The following is a 16,901-nucleotide window of genomic DNA, read 5'->3' as shown; positions in this document are numbered from 1 at the left end:
TATGGAATAAGTTTAATGTGTTTGAGCAAATAAATGACATTTACTGTGTTAATCTGTCTTGAAAATGCATTTTTTAAAGGAAACTAACGTACTGTTCTTGGCCTTGAAAATGAAAATTTGGCCTTGAAAAGTCCTTAAAAAGTGCTTGAATTTAGGTTTGAGATTTCTGTTTGAACCATGAGGTCACTAGATCAAAGGTCAAGGTCACGGTGACCCGAAATAGTAAAATGGTTTTAGGATGATAACTCAAGAATGCATACGCCTAGGATCATGAAACTTCATAGGTACATTGATCATGACTCGCAGATGACCCCTATTGATTTTGAGGTCACAAGGTCAAAGGTCAAGGTCACGGTGACCTGAAATAGTAAAATGATTTTCGGATGATAACTCAAGAACGCTTTTGCCTAGGATCATGACACTTCATAGGTAAATTGATCGTGACTCGCAGATGACCCCTATTGATTTTCAGGTCACTAGGTCAAAGGTCAAGGTCACAGTGACAAAAAACGTATTCACACAATGGCTGCCACTACAACGGACAGCCCATATGGGGGGCATGCATGTTTTACAAACAGCCCTTGTTACAATTACGAAATGAATTTTTTGCAATTTTAATAGCAGCCAGGATAGAGTTGTATCAATGTTTAGCGCGCATAAACTTATTTATTTGAAATTTGTAGGTAAAAATCTGTGCGCTATACACGACAAAATTCAGTATCGGCAATGACTTGGCCTTTACAATACAGAACCAGTCTCATACACGTTTGTTGATATTTTCAAATTTCATCTTATTGTTAAACCAACAATTTGTTGAGTGAAGAGTTGTTTTCCCAATGAGACATTAACACATATTTTTTTTGCACAATATCCCCGATCGTTGACTTTCCTATCCCATATTTCTCTGACAGCATATTTAATGTAGGTTTAGGTAATCTCTCTGACTCTTTGATCCGTTTGATTTTGTCTTCTAGAGACAATTCCATGTGCCTTCGCTCATAGGAAGGTTCAGATATTTTTAGTCTTATTTTAATTGCAAACTTGAACATCCAAATGAATATCTAAATGCAACTGCTTCAAGAACTCTGCAAATCATTATTTTATATGACACTAAATTAGCAATTGTAATAAACAATTCAAAATTAAATAGCATTAAGCTTTTTAGTCCCCTACAGGTTTCACCAGAGGGGACTTATGGTTTTGTATCCGTCAGTCCGTCACACTTTTCTGGATCCTGCAATAACTCTAAAATTGTGGTTGCTATGGCACCAAATAGACTAGAAATACTGCTGAAAATTGTGTTTTTCTGGATCCTGCGATAACTCTAAAAGTTCTTAATAATTTTTCATGAAACTTGGAACACGGATAGATGGCAATATGGACATTATGCATGTCATTTTATTTTGTTCCTACGTCAAAAATTCTGGTTGCTATGGCAACAAATAAAAAAATTATTCTGACAATTGTGGAATTTCTGACAATGGAGGAGCCGATAGGGGACTTTTATTGCTTGGCAATAGTCTTGTTAAAATATAGCACGGTTTCCTACATCAAAAACAAAACACACTAAAGAACCCTATGTTTGTTATCAGTAATTATAATCAGTATACTCTTTTCTATTGATTGATATGTACATCACAAGTCAAGTCTCTTTAAACTGTTTTGAGATTTTTTTACAGGTTGAAAAATTTTCAACCACCTTTATTAATTTTATGCACCCTTTAATCCGCTATTCACTTGTTTTTAGCTCAGCTGCTTTCGGAGAAAACCCGAGATATTGTCATAGCCAGCTCATTGTGTCGTGTCCGTCGTCATGTCGTCCACCATCCGTGTCGTGCTAAAACCCAAACATTTTAAGGTTTTGAACATCAGCTCTAAAATCAAAGTGCTTCCACCTACAACTTTGAAACTTTATATGTAGCTGCACCTTGATGAGTTCTACACGCCACACCCACATTTTGGTCACTAGGTCAAAGGTCAAGGTCAATATGACCTCAAAAATAAAATCAATTTTGACAAGCTTTCACTTCTTCAAAAATGCACCCGCAGTCGAGCGTGGCACCTGTTATGCGGTGCTCTTGTTTACTCTAGGTCTGGGGGGCAATTAGAGAGGTAAAATACTTATGGAATTACCCAATTTTGATCTAAAGAATGACCGGTATTTGGAATTTAGGGGATTCCTGTCTTAAGGAGTTATTTTAAACATGTCTTTATAGGGGAACAATGGAACCGGAAAAATTGTCGAGTTTAACATGATTCCGGTATAGAGAGGATCTGGTTTTGAGAGTTTCCACTGCATTTCATTTTTATGCCCACGGATCCAATGATCGGGGTTATATTGTTTTTGGCCTGTCTATCTGTCTGTCATTGTATGTGTGTGTCTGTCCCAAAACTTTAAGGTTGGTCATAAATTTTGCAATATTGAAGATTGCAACTTTATATTCGGCATGCATGTGTATCTCATGGAGCTGTACATTTTGAGTGATGAAAGTTCAAGGTCATCCTTCATGGTCAAAGGTCTTTTTTTTTTCTAAAATAGCTGCCATGCGGCTTCAAAGTGCAGTAGGGGCATTGTGTTTCACAAACCCAGCTCTTGTAGCGCTTAACATGCATTTACAAAGTATATCACATGACATTATGTTTTTATGCCCCCCTTCGAAGAAGAGGGGGTATGTTGCTTTGCTCATGTCGGTCCGTCTGTCGGTCCGTCCACCAGGTGGTTGTCAGATGATAACTCAAGAACGCTTGGGCCTAGGATCATGAAACTTCATGGGTACATTGATCATGACTTGCAGATGACCCCTATTGATTTTGAGGTCACTAGGTCAAAGGTCAAGGTCACCGTGACCCGAAATAGTAAAATGGTTTCCGGATGATAACTCAAGAACACTTATGCCTAGGATCATTAAACTTGATAGGTTGATTGATCATGACTTGCAGAGGACCCCTATTGATTTTCAGGTCACTAGGTCAAAGGTCAAGGTCACGGTGACCCGAAATAGTAAAATAGTTTCTGGATGATAACTCAAGAACGCTTAGGCCTAGGATCATGAAACTTCATAGTTAGATTGATAATGACTGGCAGATGACCCCTATTGATTTTCAGGTCACTAGGTCAAAGGCCAAGGTCACGGTGACCCGAAATAGTAAAACGGTTTCCGGATGATAACTCAAGAATGCTTATGCCTAGGATCATGAAACTTCAAAGGTACATTGATCATGACTCGCAGATGACCCCTATTGATTTTCAGGTCACTAGGTCAAAGGTCAAGGTCTCGGTGACCCGAAATAGTAAAATGGTTTTCGGATGATAACTCAAGAACTCTTATGGCTACGATCATGAAACTTCATAGGTAGATTGATCATGACTCGCAGATGACCTGTATTGAATTTCAGGTCACTAGCTCGCAGATGACCCCTATTGATTTTCAGGTCACTAGGTCAAAGGTCAAGGTCAGGGTGACCCGAAATAGTAAAATAGTTTCCGGATGATAATTCAAGAACGCTTAGGCCTAGGATCATGAAACTTCATAGGTACATTGATCATGACTTGCAGATGACCCCTATTGATTTTCAGGTCACTAGGTCAAAGGTCAAGGTCATGGTGACCCGAAACAGAAAATGGTTCTGGATGATAACTCAAGAATGCTTATGTCTAGGATCATGAAACTTCATAGGTACATTGATCATGACTCGCAGATGACCCCTATTCATTTTCAGGTCACTAGGTCAAAGGTCAAGGTCACGGTGACCCGAAATAGTAAAATGGTATCTGGATGATAACTCAAGAACGCTTATGGCTACGATCATGAAACTTCATAGGTAGATTGATCATGACTCGCAGATGACCCCTATTGATTTTCAGGTCACTAGGTCAAAGGTCTAGGTCACGGTGACCCGAAATAGTAAAATGGTTTTCATATGATAACTCAAGAACACTTATGGCTAGGATCATGAAACTTCAAAGGTACATTGATCATGACTTACAGATGACCCCTATTGATTATCAGGTCACTAGGTCAAAGGTCAAGGTCACAGTGACAAAAAACATATTCACACAATGGCTGTCACTACAACGGAGAGCCCATATGGGGGGCATGCATGTTTACAAACAGCCCTTGTTTTTTAAATGCATGCAATGTTGAATCTATGCATTAATTCAATGTTAAATTCAACGTAAATGTTTTAAAAACAAATATTTTTGAAGGGTGGCATATAGCATTTGCACCGTCCGTCCAGCTTTCTGTTTTCCAGAGGTGTTTTAACATTTTCAGATATTGTGCTGATTTTTGGTATGTGAGTCAACCTACGTGACCTACAGATAAAGTGTGGGTTTCTTTTCAGTCCATTGTTTTTATGCTCCCCGAAAATTTTCAGGGAGCATTTAGTTGCCAGTTTGTCCTTACTTCCTTCCGTCACACTTTTGTTACAGTTTCTCACAGCGCCTTCTATATTTTACCAATCTCTTACATATTTGGCATGTAGGTACCTTGCATGGACCTCTACCTTTTGATGAGGTTTGAGGTCACTGGGGTCAAGGTCACTGAGGCTAAAAATAGATTTTTTCAAGGTAAAACAAATGGAGCAATCATCGTTTTCAACGATACCTGTTTGGCAATGTAATTGGTCTCAGAAATGTTCTTTATAATAACCGTTTTCAGGAGGGTTTTTTGGTATCTGGGTCTACCTGCAATGCCTACAGATGAAGTGTGAAATTCTTTCCTTTCCATGTGTTTTGGGCCTTGGACTGAGAAATTTTCTCTATACTATTCATTTTCAAGAGGTGTTTTTCCAACGCTTTCAGCTATTAAATTGATTATTGGTATGTGAGTCAACCTACAACACCTTCAGATGAAGTGAGAGTTTTGTTCTGGTCCATTGATGTTTTGCAAAGTTATGGGCTTTAGACTGTTTTTCGGAGGTTTTTTACCTTACGCTTTCAGATATTGAAATGATTTGTTTTGCGAGTCTTACAGTTACCTACATTACCTACAGATGAAGTGTGAAATTTCTTTTGGTCCATTGATTTTTAGCTCACTTGTCAAGAAGTGACACGTTGAGTGTATGTGATCGTGTGATGTCCGGTGTGTGTGTGCATCTGTCAACAATTCGTTTGTGTAGACAGTAGAGGTCACAGTTTTCGTCCAATCTTTATGAAATTTAGTCAGAATGTTTATCTTGATGAAATCTGGGTTGGGATTGTATTTGGGTTGTCTGGGGTAAAAAACTAGGTCACTAGGTCAAATAATAGAAAAACCTTGTGAAGACAAAGGAGGTCACAGTTTTCATCCGATCTTTATGAAATTTGGTCGGAATGTTTATCTTGATGACAGTCTGGGTTGGGATTGTATTTTGGTCATCTGTGGTAAAAAACTAGGGCACTAGGTCAAATAAAAGAAAAACCTTGTGTAGACAATAGAGGTCACAGTTTTCATTCAATCTTTATGAAATTTGGTCAGAACAGGGTTCAACATTAACTTTTTTTACAGCAAGACCATCGGACCAGGTCCTCTTAAAATGTACTAGCCCGAGTCTGATGTCTACTAGACCATAAATGACATAGCAAATGAACACAATTGTGTTGTGTAACTGTTTAATCAGGTTTTATCAGAAAATAATTAGTGAACACAAGACAGTTATTTTGATGCACAGAGTAAAAAATAAAATAAAACTATTTAACAACATAAATTGTTAAAATTTCACTGTTTATCACCAGTTAAACAAATGATGTCTGTACAGCAGGTGACATTTATTCAACGTCATCAAATTCTGGCCTCCTTGACCGCTGTGCCCCATGCTACCACAGCTCAAAGGCCCTTTTCCCATCATAATCATAATTCTTCTTTATTAACTTATTTGTCGGACGAAAATCCAATCTTGAACAAAGCCATTCTTTAAATTACATTCTCTCGTCTGCTATGCCAAAATGTTTACATTGACGATACCGATTTTCAATAGAAGTCGTAAAAACATGATGTAAAGTTATACGACACTGCAGAAAATCATTATAGTCCAGTCAGTGAAAGGTTTGACCTAGACAAAATTGCAAAAGAACTTCTTTTTGCGTCATGCGACAGAGGATGACAAAGTGTATACCCAAAAAAAAGTCCCACTGTTTTGCTTTTGCCGTTTTCATTATAATCAACTTTGAAAGTGGCCAAAATGAAGAAATTGGACGTGTCCCTGATATGCTTCCATACATACAAGATCAGTAGGAAAGTCACGTCAAAACAGGATGACGTCACAAATAATACATGACTGCGTGTGTTTATCTTAGATAGATATAGATACGACGAGATTAATACTGGCATTCGGCTTTGAGATCAACATATCTTCAGGTATTTAACAGTATTTTATATTAAGATAGAACACGTTGATCATTGATGCAAAGAATTTATGTGTAACATAATTATTATAACGGTTTCTCGAATATTTAATCTCGAACCATTCTGCCTTTGATTTTTAAGGCAAATTAAGATTTCTGCGAGGCGATTCTGTTTTCGTCTGTAAAACAATGTTTTTACGTCTCTTTTCAAAAACCCGTTGGGAAAACAAACAGTTTTTCAAGCGGCGAGTAAAGGCTTGACCAAAACAAATATAATATGTCAAATATTGCGAGAGTACTTTGTAAAATAAAGTACAGAAGCCAATAACGGCCATAAGAAAATTAGTTTCCACTATTTTAGGGAAAACATTAAAAGGTCGCATTTAAATGTTTTGTGTGTGTGTGATTTCTTTATAATCTTTTGTTTCGTGTTTTACAGGAATCCAGTCCTATAAAATTCCTAGAGATGTAATGACAGTTAGAAAGTGGATGATGAACAGATGGAAGGAATGATGGATAGACTGATAAATCGGATGGAACTTGCTATGTTATAGATGGAGGCCGCCCGCCCGCCCGAGGGTCACTCATTCATCGACTTCCTTGGATGCAAGGGTCTTCACTTGCAGACATATGTCTGATGTACTACGACTATCTGTACCGAAATTATAAAGGCGATATCACTGTTGTATTTGATGGATATAAGTAAGGACCCACCATCAAGGATATTACCCATCTACGCCTGACAAAGGGGAACTCGGAAAAGCTGTGAAGTTTTGATTGGAAACTCTGCTGAGAGTGAAGAAAGAAGATGTTTTGAATAATCCAGAAAACAAACAAAACTTGTTCACGCTTGGTGAATGTCTGGTGCAAATGATGCTGCTGATTGTTTAATTGTAGATACTGCCATTGAAAATGTTATTGTAGTTGGTGATGATACAGATTTATTGGTATTACATCTTGATAAATTTATAACACAGTCACTTAACATAACTTTCAAATCAGATGTGCGTAGACTGTCTTCTAAACAGGGCTTTTCACCCTTATATAACAGGGGCTGAAATTCGGCCCTTTCCTACTTGAAAATAAGGTCATTTTTTCAAAAATTTATAGCGGAATTTCCCAAATTGTAAAACAAAAAAAAAAGTTTCTTAGACATATTGGGCATCTCCCATATTGAAAGCAATGAGCTCTAATATGATTAAGAATGCGCCACAATGTGTCTTTTAATACGTCTGCGCAATGAAAAAGACCCTATTTCAAATACTTTTAAAAACACGGCCTTCCCAAAATGAGCCGTTATCGCGCATGAAATTCCCAATTTGAAAGGCTAGGGCCTCTTCCTAATTTCCTGATAAAAAGCCCTGTAAAAAAGAGAAGATCTATAGAATATTTGCACAGCATGTGCGCAATGCGGAAATTCTTTGTGAGAAAGTCTTCCATTGCTACGGTGTCAAAAACATGTCGATAATCTGACATCAATGTTCACCGATCATCGAGAAAATGCGGATTCGATTTCCGCGGAGAATATATTCGGTCCGGCAATAATTAAAAACAGCCGAAGATATTGGTGTTACAATGGCAATACCACGGCAAGTACACCGAGCAAATGTTGTCGGAACCAGTGAAGAATACTACCGACGCAAAATTTATATTCCGTACATGGATTCACTGATCCAGTCTCTAGCAAGCCGATTTTCTGAATCTAATATTCCTGAGTTCATGTTATATCAACTCCATCCGAACCACATCAAAAATTTGGATCGATCAGACTATAAAGATACAGTCCGAACCATCGACAAATTTTATCAAATCGATAATTTTGAACAAGACGCAATGTCATGGTACGACATAAACTAGAAGGAATCCATCGAACAGAATGAGTCAGATTTTGCAAAAAAAACGGATTTGTTTCCAGCCGTGCGTGAGGCTATGATCATATTACTATTCCTGCCCGCCACCACTTGTACGGCGGAACGATCATTTAGCACGCTGAAACGAGTCAAGACATGGCTAAGATCCACCATGTCCGACGACAGGCTCTTATGATTATGCATAATGAACGTTCACAGGGGTCGGATCAACACTGACAAGAATTCATTCATTCAAAAAATCATCGAGAAATTCGACAGAGATCCAGTTCGCCTTCACTTCCTATTCAGGGACTGAATAAATGTTAATTGATTGACTTCTTCCCTCGATTTCGCACGAATCAATCATGTTTAAAACAATGTTTTGAGAGTAAATAAATTGTGAAATAACCGCATCCATGATTTGTGTTCATGTAAATGGGAGTTGATGTTCATGTGGGGTCACCAGGGGTCATTCTGACCCAATTGTTCATTCCAGGAAGAATAATTGTACACGGCTTCCGTCCATATACGGTTTGTGGCTGCCTGGCTGGTCACTATAATTCCATAGGGACCTCAGTGGGGTTTACTATTTCTTAATAATTGCGCTATAAATTTAATTTATTATAACCTAAATTTATGAGTTGATTGTTATTCTCTTTTCAGTGCTGTACATTTCAACAACAAAACGGAGAGTTTGATTGGAGGCTTTGGTATTTAGAGAAGACCATACATCTGTATATTGTAATTCTCTATTGTGCAGCAATATATTTTGTATTAATGTTGGCTCTCTAACAACTTTGTTAAATTGTTTGCCAACATAAAATTAAGCACTGCACAAGGCTTACCTGCAGACAACACAGTTATTATTTGAATGCTTGTTAAGTTTTTTATTTTCAGCTCACCTGATTGCTCAGGTGAGCTTTTGTGACTGGTCTTTGTCCGTCTTCCGTCCGTCTGTCCGTCGTCCACATTTGGTTTGTAAACACTCTAGAGGCCACATTTCATGTCCAATCTCTATGAAACTTGGTCAGAAGATTTGTCCCAATGATATCTTGATCAAGTTTGACACCGGGTCATGCTGGGTCAAAAACTAGGTCACTAGGTCAAAAAAAGAAAAACCTTGTAAACACTGTAAAAGTCACATTTCATGCCCAATCTTCATGTAACTTTGTCAAAATATTAGCCTTAATGATATGTTTGTCGAGTTCAAAAGTGATTCCGGTCCGTTGAAAAACATGGCCGCCAGTGGGCGGGGCAGTTTTCCTTATTTGGCTATAGAGAAACATTGTAAACACTCTAGAAGTCACAATTTTTGCCCAATCATCATGAAAGTTGGTCAAAACATTGGTTTTATTGATATCTGGGACGAGTTCGAAATGGTCCAGATCGGTGAAAAAGCATGGCCTCCAGTGGGCGGGGCATTTTTCTCTATTTGTATATAGTGAAAACGTGAACACTCTAGAAGTGACATTTTTGGCACAATTTTAATGAAATTTGGTCAGAACATTTGTTTCCTTGATATGAAAGTTGAGTTTGAAAATGGTTCCGGTCAGTTGAATAACATAGCTGCAAGGCGGGGGGGGGCAGTATTCCTTATTTGGCTAAAGAGAAACCTTGTAAACAGTCTAGAAGTCACAATTTTTGCCCAATCATCATGAAAGTTGGTCAAAACATTGGTTTTATTGATATCTCGGACGAGTTTGAAAATGGTCCAGATCAGTTAAAACAACATGGCCGCCAGTGGTCGGGGCATTTTTCTCTATATGTTTATTGTGAAAACATGTGAACACTCTAGAAGTCACATTTTTGGCCCAATTTTCTTGACATTTGATCAGAACATTTGTTTCTTTTATATGAGAGTTGAGTTCGAAAATGGTTCCGGTCAGTTGAATAACATGGCTGCCGAGGGGGGGGGCAGTTTTCCTTATTTGGCTATAGAGAAACCTTGTAAACACTCTAGAAGTCACAATTTTTGCCCAATCATCATGAAAATTGGTCAAAACATTGGTTTTATTGATATCTCGGACGAGTTTGAAAATGGTCCAGATCAGTTAAAAAAACATGGCCGCAAGTGGTCGGGGCATTTTTCTCTATATGTATATTGTGAAAACATGTAAACACTTTAGAAGTCACATTTTTGGCCAAATTTTCTTGAAATTTGGTCAGAACATTTGTTTCTTTTATATGAGAGTTGAGTTCGAAAATGGTTCCGGTCAGTTGAATAACATGGCTGCCGAGGGGGGGGGGGCAGTTTTCCTTTTTTGGCTATAGAGAAACCTTGTAAACACTCTAGAAGTCACAATTTTTGCCCAATCATCATGAAAGTTGGTCAAAACATTGGTTTTATTGATATCTCGGCCGAGTTAGAAAATGGTCCAGAGCAGTGAAAAAACACGGCTGCCAGTGGGCGGGGCATTTTTTTCTATATGTATATAGTGAAAACATGTGAACACTCTAGAACATTTGAAAAGAGAGTTGAGTTCGAAAATGGTTCCGGTCAGTTGAATAACATGGCTTCCGGGGGGGGGGGGGGGGGGGGGGGGGGGCAGTTTTCCTTATTTGGCTTAAGAGGAACCTTGTAAACACTCTAGAAGTCACAATTTTTGCTCAATCATCATGAAAGTTGGTCAAAACATTGGTCCTTGATATCTCAGACGAGTTCGAAAATGGTCCAGATCGGTGAAAAAACATTGCCGCCAGTGGGCAGGGTATTTTTCTCTATTTGTATATAGTGAAAACATGTGAACACTCTAGAAGTGACATTTTTGGCCCAATTTGCATGACATTTGGTCAGAACATTTGTTTCCTTGATATGAGAGTTGAGTTGGAAAATGGTTCCGGTCAGTTGAATAACATGGTTGCTGGGGGGGGGGGCTGTTTTCTCATACTTATACAGTAAAAAAAACTTGTGAACACTCTAGAAATCACATTTTTTGCCCAATCATCATGAAACTTTGTACAAAGATTGGGTTTAATATATATCACATAATTAATGCCATAACTATTGCCCTTAGATTGTCCAAATTTTCATTATATTATACAAAATCCTTGTAAACACTCTAGAGGTCACAATTTTGTTTCAGATTTTATGAATCTTGGTCATAATATTTATTTTTGTAAGCGAAGTTTGATATTTGGTAAGGGGGAGGGAAGGGGGTCAACTCAAAATATAGGTCACAAGGTCAAATCTTACAAAAACAAGAACACTCCATATGCCAGAGTTTTGGTTCAACAATGATGAAACTTGACCAGGATGTTTGTCTGGATAATATCTAGGTCAAGTTTGACGTTTGGTAAAGATTGAATAAACCAACTCCTCTCAGGTGAGCGAACTAGGGCCATCTTGGCCCTCTTGTCTGTAAAATTCTTAACAGGACTTTCTACCTATGCACATGTCAGATTTATTTTTTCAACAGAATAACATTAGAATTGTTTGATGTTTTAGTGTAAGCTTGATGGATAATATATCAGTGACCAATTTGTTAAAGCATGAAAGGACTGGTACATATAGTGTAAGTGTAAAAGTTAAACATGTATGACATGGAAAACATATAAGTTGTAAACATATTTTATACATTTTACCTTTGAACTTCATTGACCTGAGGTATATTATCATGCTTATTCGAATATATTTGTTATCTTAATGTCAAGCATCGAAAGCATTTAAATTAATTCCCAGTACGTGTATGGTAATTTGGCATATTATTATGCACAATTATGTAATCAATATTAAGTCATTTGTTGCAGAATTTTGATCTTTTTTAGTTAGTGTATGTGACAAAAAAGAAAATTTTGGATAAAAGTTAAAATAAAATTTAATTATAATTCATCATATTTATTACTGTGTCACTTGTTATGCCCCCCATGTCCAGAGAAAAAGGTCATATGGATTTAAACGTGTCAGTCCATCTTTAAATCGGCAAGTTGCGCATCTGGATAACTTAAAAGTTTCATTTTAGGCAGTTATGGCAATTAACATTCACTTAAGTGGCATGCATATCCACTGGCCTGTCAGTTGTTGTTTTTTTTCTATCCATTCTTTATACAAGGTTAACCCAAAATGAGTGTTTCCTTTATCATGAAAAGATTTGATACTAGTGTGGATGTAATTTATGAAAACTCTCAACGCACCCTTATTTATCACCTGACCTTATTTTGATCTTGTAATTTACCTGCTTTTGAACTAGCCCTTGTCAAAAAATAACCCACTTTCATACCAAAACACACTTAAACCAACATAAAACTGTGTTTTTTCTGAGTTTTTCTTAGCGGAAGTTGGTTTTTGCTAATAAAAGTGAGTTTTATGTGCGCTAAACTGTGCTTAACTGAGTTTAAAGTTGGTTATTTTAAGAAGATGTGTGTTTAAGCGAGTTTTTTTCAGTAAGAAGTCGGTTTTTTGTGTGTCAAAAGTGAGCCTTTTTATTTATGAGTTGGTTTATGTGTGTTTAAGTGTGTCTTTTTGTTTTATAAGCGAGTCTTTTACAACAGAAGTTGGTCTTTTTTTAAACAGAAGTGGGTTTAAGCGAGTTTAACTTGGTCTTTTTGTAAATAAGTTGAGAGCTGCAACGAGGCTTAAAGACTCACTTTAACACACTTTTCAACAAGTTGGTCTTTTGTTTATTAGTATAACTCATCAATGAAACAATAATTCTTCAACTGGGTCTTTGTTTGATGTTTATAGCCATAAATAAAACAAGTCAATTGTAAAGGGGCTTTTTTTACAGCTTGTTTGCCATTGTCCCTATTGTACATTTGTGTGCTCCCCATAATTTTTAGGGAATATTGGATGAAAATGGCTCTTTCAGAACATCACAGGTTCACAGATGGACAACAAGTATCACTGACAAAAACTAACAATGGTCAAGCTTAGTTTTATACATGAAAATGAAAGAGTTTGTGTTTCACTTTGAATTTTTTCTTTATGTTTGTTTTTATTATAAACAATATCTTATGATTGTTTTATGTCTTAATTTTTTATTTTTTTTTAAACAATCTCATATGATTGTTTATATTTGTTTAAAACAGTATTTACTTGTAAAATCTGCATATTTAAATAATTATGGTATTGGAAACATTATTTTGGAAATAATCTATTTATTTTTGTACATAAGTTATGCAAGATTTTGATATTTGCATATGATACCATCATATCCATTTTCTTAATTTGGAATAAAATAATAAAATGCCAAACATTACCTGTGTTACATAAACTGTCAACAAAATAACAAGACAATACCTTAAAACACCCTTATTTCACACCACTAACAATAAACAGATAACAATCTGTCAGGCATTCAGAGCTAAACAGGGTACTGATTATCTAGGGGTAGATAAGGCTACTGATGGGGTCCTAGAGATAAGGCTGTGTGGAATAAGATATAAGGCTTTTGATTGGCTATTGCACTGAGGAAGTTATCTTTTTGAAAACAACAACTTTTGAAAAACAAGCTGGTGTCAGCAACTGAATATTGAGCTAAATTTAATTCAGCAACATTAATATAAAGAAGTGAAAGACTTATAATGGTAGTGTAAAATGTCTTGAAATTCTGTCAGCATGAAGTATTGTGTGATGAAAACAATGTGTTTTTTACTGCAATGTGGAAATCAATAATAAGTTGGTTGGAAAGGAGGTTGAACTGCCTGTTGTTGTTTTTGGAATACTGAAGAACAGTTTTAACAGGTTTGTATTGTCATTTCTTCACCCCTTTTTTTATTTAGTTTATTGAATTAATTATGATCATTATCATATTTATGTATTGTCACTGGGAAATGTAAATGGATAAGTTATTGTATTGCAATTTAAAGGATAAACAACACATTTTGAAGCAAAAATAGATAAACTTACACATGAAAAAGTGTAAATGTTGTGTACAGTGAATAATTATGGTTGTGTTTCATGGTTATTGTCATCTAAAATTTTATTTATATCTATTTCTGGTTATTACTGAACGGATTTCTTTCCCTCTTACTTAATTAGAACTTATATATTTTAATTTTGAAGGTTAAACTCTTGCCACAAGGCAAAATTGACATCGTTGGGAAGATCCTTTGGAAAGAATGTGCATCATCGCCTGCCTGATGTATGGACTTTTAAACCTGGTTTTTACCCTGCACAAGCTGGCAAACTTGAGGGGAACAAGAGTGGGAAAACCTCGCCCTGTCCTTGACCAAGAAAGCTCGATTTGTTGAGAGGTAAACTATACAGGTTATTGCATTTACAATGCCACCAGACCACACAGCCAAATGAGACCACGCATCTTGGTACATTTTCAAACTGCATTTTCTACCAAACGCAATTTCTTTTAATAATTGATGAAAAGTGCTAAGTCACATGTGATCACGGGATTAAAATTTCAAAAATAAACAAACAAAAACAACAAGCAAATAACTTAAATTTATTATTATTAAAGCAACAAGATTACCATAACAGCAATATTTCATAGTTAAGTGGAACAAAAACATAACCAATCAACATGTTTGAAGAATGCCTTGCCCTTTTGAAAGTGATATGGTATTAATCCTTTGCAGATCAACTGGCATAAGAGATGCTCAAGAGGAGAAGGACACAAGCAGCATCAATGGAACAACTACATGTCGCTCCAGCGCCCGCTTTCCAGGTCTCTACCAGCTGCTTTCCAGGTCCCTCCACCCGCCAAGATCAGGTCTAGGTCCCTGCACTGGCTGCTTTCCAGGTCCCCTAGCGGTCAAGGTCTCTCCAGTAGCTGCTGTGCAGGTCCCAACACCGTATGCCGTCAAGGTCCCTCCTTAAGCTGAAATCCAGGTTCCTCATTCCACTGCGGTTCAGGTACCTCCAACAGCTGAGATCCAGGTCTCTGCAGCAGCTGCGGTCTAAATACTCCACCCGCAGTGGTCCATTGCGGTCAAACTTTTGCTTTAAAATCTTCCATAAATGTCTATTATTTTATAATGTATTGTAAAAATAATCTGTTAGTATTAATTTGCGGTGTACTATTTTTGTCATATAAACATAATTTTCGTACACATTGTGTTTTTTTCCCTTTTAACCACATTGGGCTTATAATGAACTGTTGTAATTGCTTCACAAAAACCATTTTTCTAGAACATATCAGTCCAAAATTTTTTTTTTCACACTGCAAAATCCCACAAAAGGCTCTCAAAAAAACTACTTTCTTAAAAAAAACTCACTAAAACACTGTTAAAACCCACAAAAATCAACTTACCCAAACCCACAAATTGCTTTTGTTTTTTTCACAGATAAAATACTGTTAATAACTAGGTTTAAAGCGAGTTAAAAGCATGTTTTCACTGTGAAAAAAACTAACAAAGGCTTGCTTTCAGCTCACTTTTCGCTCACTTAAAAACCGTGTTTAGCCTGCTTATAGCTCACATAAAAAACACACTTTTTACCCACTTAAAACCAACTCCACAGACAGAAGTTGGTCTAAGCATGTTTAAAAAACCTCAAAAAACCAACTTGTAGAAAATCATACTCACTTTAAACCCACTTAAGATGGTTAAAAAACCCACTATGTTGGTTTAAAGCGAGTTAAACCAAGATTTAACTCAGAAAAAACCAAGTCGGTAAGCTAAAAAACCCAGTCGGTAAGCTAAAAGCGTGTCTGAAAAACCCGCTTTTAGCACAGTGCAAATACCACAGAGTTAAACACAGATGCCTGAAAAAACTCACTTTAAACCCACTTAAGACGGTTAAAAAACCACTATGTTGGCTTTAAGCGAGTTAAACCAAGATTCAACTCAGATAAAACCAAGTCGGTAAGCAAAAAGTGTGTTTAAAAGACTCGCTTTTAGCTCGGTGCCAATACCGCAGGGTTAAACCCAGTTTAAAACTGGGTTATAACCGGATTTTGCTCACTTTTTTGACAAGGGAGGACCTACATATATTCAGAAGGTCCAATTCTCAGTGACTCAAAATGATGGCTTTTTGTATAACTGTCTTCAATGAAACTTTGATACCGGCAAGAATGTTACATAGGAGTACTCGCATCATTCCCGCGTTGCATAAGCTCTTGTTCACCTTGACATTCAGCTTCTTTTTTATTTCTTAGAAAGTCAAAATTCTTTTAAAAGCTTTTATACTTCCATTCAATACTCATATATCCTGACCTAGTTTGACTTTGACAATCACCTAATATAGACCAAGATTTAATCAAATGGGTCAATGACTTGATATTGAAAATACTGTTCCCACAGGTGGCATCAGGGTCTAATTATCTCAACATCTTGTTGAGACTCATATAAGTGCTAAGTTATTAAACATCTAGACATGTTATTTACCAGAAATATATTCACATATTTTGTAAAGTGAAACCATAGCAACTAAAACTTGTAACAGACGTAATTATATATCAACTTTTTAAGTTATATTCAAGGGCAGATAACTATGGAATGTCTGGCTCACTAGGGATAAAGAAATATACATATGTATCGCTTTAACACCCTGAAATTTGGAAAAAGTTTCTTTCTGCAAACTTAAAACTGTTTATGCTTCTGCCATACCCATGCTTATTTCAAGAGCTTAGAATCTAGGAACCTGTGGATCATTGGGCATGGAAAACATCTCTGGCATATCTACAAATTCATGGTCATGCCTTTTTTTTCCCCTGCCATAGGCGGAGGGATATTGTTTTGGCGTTGTCCGTCCAGAGCCATATCTTGGAAGTGCTTTGGCGGATTTCATTGAAACTTGGTATGAGTATATATATAGATAACAGGATGATGCACAC

General features: G+C 36.7%; 1 protein-coding gene and 1 long non-coding RNA gene across 3 annotated transcripts in view; both read left to right on the top strand.

Annotated features, from left to right (window-relative positions):
• LOC127877028 (prion-like-(Q/N-rich) domain-bearing protein 25) overlaps nucleotides 1–16,901 on the top strand; it is a 54,347-nt gene that overhangs the window by 17,101 nt on the left and 20,345 nt on the right. The gene's annotated exons all lie outside the window — the stretch shown is intronic.
• Nucleotides 8,875–15,175, top strand: LOC127877029 (uncharacterized). The gene is made up of 3 exons (XR_008048194.1): nucleotides 8,875–13,855; nucleotides 14,177–14,367; nucleotides 14,704–15,175. It is a non-coding gene; the product is annotated as an uncharacterized LOC127877029 (long non-coding RNA).

The sequence above is a fragment of the Dreissena polymorpha genome, chromosome 4, assembly GCF_020536995.1.
Source record: "Dreissena polymorpha isolate Duluth1 chromosome 4, UMN_Dpol_1.0, whole genome shotgun sequence".
Classification (NCBI taxonomy): domain Eukaryota; kingdom Metazoa; phylum Mollusca; class Bivalvia; order Myida; family Dreissenidae; genus Dreissena; species Dreissena polymorpha.
This window is presented reverse-complemented; position numbering and strand designations above follow the sequence as displayed.